Genomic DNA, 10,038 nt, shown 5'->3' on the forward strand with positions numbered 1-10,038 from the left:
GCAGCCGGGTAAAGTGTTCGTACCCAGGGTGGGTCGGGTCCCTGGAGATCTTGGAGGCCTTCCTGAGACAGCGTGTGTTGTACAGCTCTTCCAGAGAGGGGAGGGGGGCGCCGGTGATCTTCTGGGCTGTTCTCACGAGTATCACAGGAGAGGGAGTGTGTTATACTGTTATATGTTACTGTGTTATAGTGAATATCACAGGAGAGGGAGTGTGTTATACTGAATATCACAGGAGAGGGAGGCTGTTATACTGAATATCACAGGAGAGGGAGGCTGTTATACTGAATATCACACAGAGGGAGTGTGTTATACTGAATATCACACAGAGGGAGTGTGTTATACTGAATATCACAGGAGAGGGAGTGTGTTATACTGAATATCACAGGAGAGGGAGTGTGTTATACTGAATATCACAGGAGAGGGAGGCTGTTATACTGAATATCACAGGAGAGGGAGTGTGTTATACTGAATATCACAGGAGAGGGAGTGTGTTATACTGAATATCAGCAGGGCTGTGATTGTCTTCATACCTACGACCCAATCACAGCCCTGCTGATATTCAGTATAACACACTCCCTCTCCTGTGATATTCAGTATAACACACTCCCTCTGTGTGATATTGCTTAATTAAATTACATTAAGATGTTTTATATTGATAATACATACAGTATGTGACAGGGCATTAAGATGTATTATATTGATAATACATATATGATAGAAAATGTACATTATAAATCTAAAATAACAAAAACAATACTCTTTTATCTGTTTAACAGTCATTTTATTAATTTGCAGACTTAATTGTAAAAAGAAAACAACAGAAAACAGCCATGTGCTTCTTGGGAGCAGAACCATATTTAAAAGGAAAGACAGCTATTTTTTTGGGGGGGGAGGTCCCACTCAGATTTTTCATTTTATTGGACAGATACAGTGAAGACAGACAGGAAAGTAAGGAGGAGAAGGGAGAGAGGGCATGTCAGCAGGGCATGGGGGCCGGATTAGAACCCATGCCGACACGGGCATATGTATACACTGTAGACCGCGGTGCTGGACCACTGGACCACCCCAGGCCACGGTGCTAGACCACTGGACCACCCCAGGCCATGGTGCTAGACCACTGGACCACCCCAGACCATGGTGCTAGACCACTGGACCACCCCAGGCCACGGTGCTAGACCACTGGACCACCCCAGGCCATGGTGCTAGACCACTGGACCACCCCAGGCCATGGTGCTAGACCACTGGACCACCCCAGACCATGGTGCTAGACCACTGGACCACCCCAGGCCATGGTGCTAGACCACTGGACCACCCCAGGCCACGGTGCTAGACCACTGGACCACCCCAGGCCATGGTGCTAGACCACTGGACCACCCCAGGCCATGGTGCTAGACCACTGGACCACCCCAGGCCATGGTGCTAGACCACTGGACCACCCCAGGCCATGGTGCTAGACCACTGGACCACCCCAGGCCATGGTACTAGACCACTGGACCACCCCAGGCCACGGTGCTAGACAGAATACCGTAACTCCTCTAGTAAATGACATACGTAATTTAATAGGGAAGTAGCACTGTGCTGTACATTACTTTTGAGCTGCACAACATGAACGTTTTGTTGTGATTACAGTACGGATGTTTTACAGCACTTAATAAATAGGAGGAGAATAAGAGGGGGAGGGAGACAGGGAGAGAGAGAGAGAGAGGGAGAGAGAGAGGGGGGGAGAGAGAGAGAGAGAAAGAGGGAGAGAGAGGGAGAGAGAGAGGGGGGGAGAGAGAGAGAGAGAGAAAGACAGAGAGAGAGAGAGAGACTTTGCGGGTGAGTAAACCCTAAATGAATGGATAGGTATACGTAATAACAACAGGTTGTAAGTAAACCCTTTTAACACAAACACAGAGTTGCTAAACCACAACATACAGTATCGACTCCTGACACACCCAGGAAGTACACCCTGGACTGACCACTGAGGCTCCGCCCACCAGAGTGAAGCTCCGCCCACTAGAGTGAGGCTCCGCCCACCAGCGTGAGGCTCCGCCCACCAGAGTGAAGCTCCGCCCCCCAGGGGAGAAGTCAAAAGTGCGTCCGTGCTGCCTGCATGTCCCTGTCAGAGTCCACCCGTGCACCTCGCACAGAGCAGGAGACTTTCTCAGCTCAGGGGTCAGGGGTCAGGGTCCTCCCGGGGGGTCAGAGGTCAGGTGTCTCATCTGATGCCTCTTCCTGTCTCCGTCCTGTGTGAAGCTCCTCCCACAGTGGGCACAGGCGTACGGCTTCTCTCCCGTGTGGATCCTCGTGTGGACCTTAGAGTACAGTAGAGTACAGTAGAGTAGAGTAGAATAGAGTAGAGGAGAGGAGAGCAGAGCAGAGGAGAGGAGAGGAGAGGAGAGGAGAGCAGAGCAGAGGAGAGGAGAGGAGAGGAGAGTACATTACATTAGATTAAACTTTATTGTCATCGCAGAGTACAAGTACGATACAACGACATGCAGTTTAGCATCCAAACAGAAGTGCAAATAGTGATATAAGAATATATCTAATATATATATATATATATATATATACAGTATATATAGAACTAGAGGTAGTGATACACCACACACACACACACACCACCACCACCACCACCACAGACACACACACACACAGACACACACAGACACACACACACACACACACAGACACACACACACACACACACACACACACACACACACACACACACACACAGACACACACAGACACACACACACACACACACACACACACACACACAGACACACACACACACACACACACAGACACACACACAGACACACAGACACACACACACACACACACACACACAGACACACACACACACACACACACACGTGGCCCAGACCTTGAGTCGGTACTGTGTGTGGAAGCGTTTGGTGCAGCAGCTGCAGGGGTAGGGCCGCTCCCCGGTGTGGGTCCTCTGGTGGCGGGTCACCTCGGAGGGCCGGGAGTAGGTCTTCCTGCACTCAGGGCAGGGGTAGGAGGGCCGGCCGGCCCCCGCGTGGGTCTGCATGTGTCTCCTAAGGTTGGTCCTGTAGGCGAAGGACTGGCCGCACTCCGAACAACGGTACACCTTAACAATAATAATAAGAACAATAATAATATATGTTATTTATGGGCGCCTTTCAAGGACACCTTACACAGGTCAACACAAAACCACATAATAATAATAATAATAATAATAATAATAATAATAATAATAATAACTTTATTTGTATAGAGATTTTCCTGCAAACGTTGCAGCTCAAAGTGCTCCAATCATTATATAATCATCATTTAATTATTTAGTCATTTAAAGGCGATATTAAAAAGATGGGTTTTTAGTCTTGACTTGAACATAATGTGCTGAGGTTGCATCCCTAATGTAAACTGGCAGTGAGACATAATCTAGAGCATAAAATGAGAATGCAGCCTCACCAAATCTCTTCTTTTGTACATGTGGTACACAGAGAAAGCCAGCGTCAGAAGACCTGAGAGCTCTATTGGGCTGATATGCTAGCAGAAGACCTGAGAGCTCTATTGGGCTGATATGCTAGCAGAAGACCTGAGAGCTCTATTGGGCTGATATGCTAGCAGAAGACCTGAGAGCTCTATTGGGCTGATATGCTAGCAAAAGGTCTGAACATATTCTGGTGCTGTGCCAGTGAGAGCTTTATAAACAAGCAGAAGGATCTTGAAATCTATTCTGAACTTAACAGGAAGCCAGTGTAGAGTCTCTAACATAGGAGTTATATGAGCTCGTCTGCTTGTTTTGGTTAAAACTCTCGCTGCTGCATTTTGACACATCAAAACCTTATAAAATCAACAAGCAAAGTCTGATAAAAACAGCAAAGTCAGATATAACAACAAACTAAACACAGGAGATCAAACCAAATATGCCGTTGTGAAAAGGTGTGTTTTAAGACTGGATTTGAAAGTGCAGAGAGTGTCAATATTACGAATGTTAGGTGGCAGAGAGTACCAGAATGTTAGGAGACAGACAGAGAGTACCAGAATGTTAGGAGACAGACAGAGAGTTCCAGAATGTTAGAAGACAGACAGAGAGTTCCAGAATGTTAGGAGACAGACAGAGAGTTCCAGAATGTTAGGAGACAGACAGAGAGTTCCAGAATGTTAGGAGACAGACAGAGAGTTCCAGAATGTTAGGTGGCAGAGAGTTCCAGAATGTTAGGAGACAGACAGAGAGTTCCAGAATGTTAGGAGACAGACAGAGAGTTCCAGAGTGTTAGGAGACAGAGAGTTCCAGAAGGCTGAAGGCTCTAGATCCCATAGTGGTCAGGCGGGCAGGAGGGATGACAAGTTGGTTGGCAGAGGAGATCTGAGACTACGGGAGGGAGTGTGAGTGATATGATGCGTTTTGTGTAGCTATGTGCAAGATGCTGTGTGCCTATCAAATATTGCAATACTCATTGTGTAACCTTAAACATACTTTAAGTGTGTCCACTCTCAGGACATAAACTGACCACTCTGAGTCAGCATGCGTTTCTGTAACTGGACCTGAGCCAAATATAGAGATGGGGACCAGTTGGGATCTAAGGACAGTGGAGCCTTGTGGTGGTCAGCCAGGTGGTAGACTTATATGGGTACTGGGGTCAATAGATCAGTATATTTGGGAACGAACGGTCAGCTGACTGAGAGTCAGGTAACTGGTGACCGGAACAAACAAACCGTTATGGTAGGGAAGCAGAGGCAAGCTAGCTTCTAACTTTAGTATGTAAACATGTATGACGGGTGACCGATGATTGGCAAGGGACAGCTGTTTCCGGTGTCAGCGGAAATCTAGCATATAAGGCCGCTGCAAAGTGTCATTAGGCGCGAGTCTCTCACCGTTGCTTGCCGTGTGTTGAGAGAGGCTGGCCCAGCGCTGTGTAATGGATTAAACTTTATCTTAATTGTCTATCTCGAGCATTAATTAATTATCATAAGGAAGCAACACCTCTCGGTCTCCGCATTCATCTGACATTCATCTTATCAAATTGGCGTTTAACGAACAGGATCCTAGATTCAGCGAGACAGGTAAGGCAGATAAACCAGTGTGGTTGTGTGCTTAACCTGAATTGTTGTTCTAGAGGGAAAAACCTGTAATTTTTTTCCTTGAATGAAGGAAAGGGGATGAATTTGATGATGGGGGGGCCAATGACTAGATTTGACTAAATATTAAAGGTTGAGTATTGGTGTGAACATGAAGGTCATTGATCCACATAGGATAATGCGTTATAAAGGACAGAGCTGCTAGGTGTCACTCTGGAGGAGATTAATACTGACACTGGATATTGATTAATTCATAGAAGAATTGATTAAACGGAATTGGGCATTCCGTGGGTTTTTATTTATGTTTTTATCTGTAAGGTACAGACATGTGTTTATCTGTATGGTACAGAAATATGGTATTGTGTTATAGCACAGGATTTGAAACTATGAAGTAGAATGTTGATTAAGATGGTTAAATGAATAAGGTATTGACACGCAAGTGGTTATGGTATGTAAGTTGAAGTGTGATCTAAAGAAAGTGTTTTAAAGTGGTCTAGTAATGTGGTATTATGTAGAGAAACAGGATAATGAAAGATATAGGTCAGCGGTAAAAAAAGACAGTTGTAGGACGATAAGACGTTGAACGGATACGGTATTTGTGTTAATGTTACAGCGCAACAGATTTGAGTGACAAGATTGATTTATTGAGACAGAAGAGAACAGATGAGACGTGGATTTAATTGACCTTGATGAGACGCAATGCAACAGACTGAATTAAAGTATATGACACGAATGGTGTAACTATAAAGCTCTAACGAGACAATTTAGATAAAAGAATTCCTTTTTACTAACATTGTGTGCAGTGTAATTAATCAAACATGGGGAATCAAATGTCTAGGACAGTAAATTGTGAGAAACGGATTATTAAGTACAAGTCGGTTAGGGACTTGCCACGAGGGGAAAAGAAAGCTATTAATAAACTATTGGAAATTGATCCACACATAATTGATATTCCGATAAAATACACTGATACAGTGACACCAAAAGGATGGATTTTACTTAAATTAGGACCATTCTATGCAGAACCGTTTCTAACAAAGATTGCGGAATGGAGTGACGATAATTTCCCAAGTATCGGGAGTTTTGAAAAGAATAAACTAAAGATTATTGATGAATATTTGATATCGAACAAAAGCATTTGCGACCCATTATGGGATATTGATTACATGAAAGAAGTCTATCAAGCATGGGTAATAATGTCTAATCAATGGCCTGGTAATATTGTCAGAAAGAAGGAACACAATAGGTCTAACCCGATACCCAAGGTAAAGGAGATACGGAGCGTGTCTCCTCCTGTACAGCCGGAACAGGCGGAGCAGTCTGTGATACGCAGCGTGGTCCGGGTGCAGGCACCATTGTTAAATATAGAGGAGAAAGTACTGTATAAACCATTAACCCTGATTGACGTATCTGCAATCATAGTCGACGCACCCAGACCCTTGATTAACCCAAAAGGATTCATAAATTGGTATAAAACAATGTTGCTCCATGGTAATTTGAATGGCACGGATTTAAGATACATTCTGATCACGTTAATGCCAGATGTTGAAATTGATACTTTGATAAATGCTTGTGAAACTTTGAATGAAGATAATGATGGGCCATGTAGAGGTAATACAATTAATGAACGATTCCCATGGTTTAATAAACAACACAAAGTGACTCACATTGAACAATTAACCAAATTTCTAAACGAACATGCCAGTCAAAACCGTGATATCTCACAGATTCTGAACTGTAAACGTAAGCCTAATGAAACAATGTCTGACTTTGTAATCAGATTCCAAAATACCTGGAGAGAAAAGGCGAATTTGGAATTAGATGACAAACCTAACGCATTCTTTACAAATATGATCCTAGATGGTATTGGAGACGATGCGAAAAACTTCAAATTATCGACACCAGACATTTTCTCAATGACACCAGCATTGATTGAAAAACGAATAAGGGAATTAGAAGCTTTGGGATTGTTTAATAAGCGATACCAACCACAAGTCTTGGAGCTGGCGCAATACGCGGACCTAGAGGGTTGGAATGAATACTAAGCATTATGGGTAATGAAGTCTTACGTGAAGCATGTCGAGTGATAGAGTTATAGGGAAATCATTGAGTTAAGTAATAATAATCCTTGTATTGATTAACATATTGTAAACAAATGATAAAGAGTGAAATGAATAACTATTGTATTTTCAGGACAAGCTAAATAGCTTAGCACAAACAGCAAAAGGTGGTAAGAGACACGAGTGCACTTGTGCTCCACAACGCTGCACCAGGGACGACGCTCTGAACCAACACTATTAATAGAACTGCCCTTGCAAACAAGACGCAGCTCGGTGACACAGAGACACACACACGCAGAGAACACATAGAAGTGTTAGACATGAAAATGTAGTTGTCTCTTATTGTAATTATCATACAATTCTGCATTGACTCAGTAAACGTAACATTTGAATTTACTTAGTAAACAGAGACATGCATTGATGACTGTTGATGTTCACACAAGCAAAGAGGAATATGTGACATTTTGATTGATGAATAATCCCGAACGGACAACACAACTCTTGCCAATTCTATCTCCTGACAGCAAAAAAAAAAAAACTGAGCGACGGACTGAAAACGGGGGCGTTGCTGAGGGCCGATCTAACAGAAGTGGGGGCTGAAATGACAGTGAACGATTGACGGATGAGAGAAAGGGGAAACCACAAATGATAATTCTCTGTGTAACTGTAAACGAAAATGTTGTTTTTCTGTTTGAAAGCGGAAACATGATAATGACATGACAGACTACAGACTTTGATAAAGCAATTACACATACGAATATGACAGTACTTCACAATCAACAGTGTTAATCGGCCAACAGCTGAATGCACGAGCATTACACATTGATGCAACATTTATGATAAAGAACCATTCACACTGACTCAAGAGTGTCTCTGATAAATCTACTAAAACCGACGGGTGATTGACTGAGAAATATTTGACTATAAGAGAGGGATAGAACATTTAAATGTTCACAGCAAAGTTAAATCTTAATGCAAAATAAGCTCATAGTGTACATAGACCAACGGGGAAGTATTCAAGCCATCAGTAACGATTGTGATCAGAATTTTTAACATACGGGTAGAATAGAACCTATCTACCTCATTAAAAGTATGCTTATGGGAATTGACTCAGATTGCACATTGACAGTAAATAAACTAAGTATTGAAGAACTGATTTGGATATTAAAGGGACGGTTCACGGTTTTTCACAACACAAGTCCTAGTTTGAATACCCATGGCATGAACGCCAAATGACAATTCTTTTTGTTTCCTCTAGGAACATTGATGAAGGACGAGTTAACCATTTTGAGAGAAACTAAATGTCTGTCTACCTGTACTTAACGATTGTGCAATCCCTGTATCTAAAAATGTCTCAGCAGGCAAGTGCAGAACTCACTAGAGGGGGGGGACCACAGGGGGCCCAACCCACTCTCAACTCTGACGATGAGAACCAAGCAAAGGGGAAAACACGTATTATAACAAACGATTACGAAACAGACTTTACTTTAACTGAAGACTCTGACACTAATCTTGTTCGCATGCGTCGTGACATCCAGGGAGTTAAACCAAATAGCGCACTAGACTCAGTTGCAGGAGTTTGCCAGTTTGTTGACAATTGTTGTACGTATTCACCACAACAGGAGTAAACCTTTAAGATCAGACAATGGGGACATAGAACAATAGGGGAGAGAAAAGTAGGGGGTAAGGATTTAGAGTTTCAATAACACTGTTAAAACATTTGAGCAAGCAGCATGAGGGTGAATGAAATAATTTCTACTGTGAGTCTCTCAATAACACAGCAACAATACAAGAGGACGAGAAGGCGAAAGACAACAATGTTCCAGCGTCTCAGATAGTGCCTCATTGCGACCGGAAAAGCATGATGGTCCCTCTGTTGAAGATCGACCTAGGATATCGAAGACACCTAAAGAAAAGGATTGACGATATCCCTATTTGTTAAAAATGTATAATTATGTAACAAACTATGGAAAAACATGTGATTTGAATTAATGATGGAAATGATACCTACTTCATTTGTAATGAGTAGTTAGACATAGCAATGAGAAACCTATTTGGATATTTTCTCCTTGAAACAACAAAGGTTTTTATCCAAAGGAGGTGATTATTAATCAGAGTAGTTAACCACAAAGTGACCTTTTACTCATGCCAAGTCAATTGTGGAGTGAGATGTTTGTTCACTTTGTCAGGCCACATGACTGGGAACTTGCATTTGTCCATGGGAAAAGTCATTTAAAGACGATTCCGGGGGAGGAATGCGGGATCTCAACCATGGGGAAAGAAAGAGAAATAATTAAAGTTACTGTCCATTAGAGAAGACAAAAAAGAGTGAGCTGATATGATGCGTTTTGTGTAGCTATGTGCAAGATGCTGTGTGCCTATCAAATATTGCAATACTCATTGTGTAACCTTAAACATACTTTAAGTGTGTCCACTCTCAGGACATAAACTGACCACTCTGAGTCAGCATGCGTTTCTGTAACTGGACCTGAGCCAAATATAGAGATGGGGACCAGTTGGGATCTAAGGACAGTGGAGCCTTGTGGTGGTCAGCCAGGTGGTAGACTTATATGGGTACTGGGGTCAATAGATCAGTATATTTGGGAACGAACGGTCAGCTGACTGAGAGTCAGGTAACTGGTGACCGGAACAAACAAACCGTTATGGTAGGGAAGCAGAGGCAAGCTAGCTTCTAACTTTAGTATGTAAACATGTATGACGGGTGACCGATGATTGGCAAGGGACAGCTGTTTCCGGTGTCAGCGGAAATCTAGCATATAAGGCCGCTGCAAAGTGTCATTAGGCGCGAGTCTCTCACCGTTGCTTGCCGTGTGTTGAGAGAGGCTGGCCCAGCGCTGTGTAATGGATTAAACTTTATCTTAATTGTCTATCTCGAGCATTAATTAATTATCATAAG

Source organism: Nansenia antarctica, assembly GCF_963989245.1.
Source record: "Nansenia antarctica genome assembly, chromosome: 20".
In the NCBI taxonomy this organism is placed as follows: domain Eukaryota; kingdom Metazoa; phylum Chordata; class Actinopteri; order Argentiniformes; family Microstomatidae; genus Nansenia; species Nansenia antarctica.